This window comes from Phytophthora infestans, genomic scaffold (genome assembly GCF_000142945.1).
Source record: "Phytophthora infestans T30-4 supercont1.37 genomic scaffold, whole genome shotgun sequence".
In the NCBI taxonomy this organism is placed as follows: Eukaryota; Oomycota; class Peronosporomycetes; order Peronosporales; family Peronosporaceae; genus Phytophthora; species Phytophthora infestans.
This window is the reverse complement of record NW_003303722.1, coordinates 42,751-43,877: the sequence shown is the minus strand read 5'-3', so window position 1 is coordinate 43,877 and position 1,127 is coordinate 42,751.

Here is a 1,127-nt window from a genome sequence, read left to right as displayed (position 1 = left end):
AATCAGCATGTAATGGCCGGTAACCTCATCTTGAACATCTTTGCGTGGATCATACAGACTACGTCAAGAATGTTGGCAACTGCGTGCAGTGGCAATGAACGTTTAAGCTTCAATGATGCAGCTGTCACCACTTCCACGCGCGGGGAGAGGGAGCAGAACCCAAAGGCAGCGTTCACGACCGACATGTAGTAGCAGTGACAATACGGTCACTAGCAGCCGCGTCGCGATGGATTCCACGCAACAGTTGTAGCAGCTGTTGAGTCGGAGATAGCGGCGTCGTCGTCATGTCTCCCAGTTTGCTGTCGATCACCAAGCTGTCGATGGCTGTCGTCTCCGGCCCTTTGGTAGCAAGCACCTCGTTGCTGTGTCTCCTCCGATATCGTCGCCACACTCGTTTTCATCGCACTGGTAGCAGTACTCGCCTCCTCCGCATATGCACGCACCACCACTACGTGATCGTTTACCAGTAAACTAGCAAATCATCGCACAAGATTGTTGTTGCCGTAGCCGTTTCGCGTTCACATCGGTTACGGAATGCAGCGACCAGTGTAGCAACGGTATCGCTCCAAACGGGCAGCATGTATGACTGACGTTCGGTGCCCATGTAGCGTTAGCATCGTACAGCGTGCGGACCGGCGTGGCGACAGCGACTTGTCGGCGTTAGCATCTTATGTGTGGACCCAGCGTGACGACAGCATGGGAATCGAGCAGCATTTCCACCAGAGATTTCGGTGGTGTCAGGCAGCGTGCAATGGTAGTGACATCGGTCAGTGTCAGGCGGCGGGTGGGTTAGCAGAGATGGGTGGGGGCAGTCGGTATGAACCCGAGTGTTCACAAGAAAGGAAATTGCGGAATGAGACTCGTTGGGGCTTGGCGCGCGCTCGACGCCCCCGCACGCGAGTTTGAATCGTTGACCCTCCAAAGCGGCTTGTTTCGCGCCAAAACATTGCGAGCTTCAATGTTGAAGTCACGTTTTCGCCGGTGTCCTCGGTTTGACCAATCAAATAGCATTCCGATGATTCTAGCAGTCTGATTGGCTAGCAAAGTGATCTTTAATATACGCGTATGGCTACCTATTTCGATTATGGGTAGTACCTATTTTTGCTAAGAGGACCAATTACCTTGCA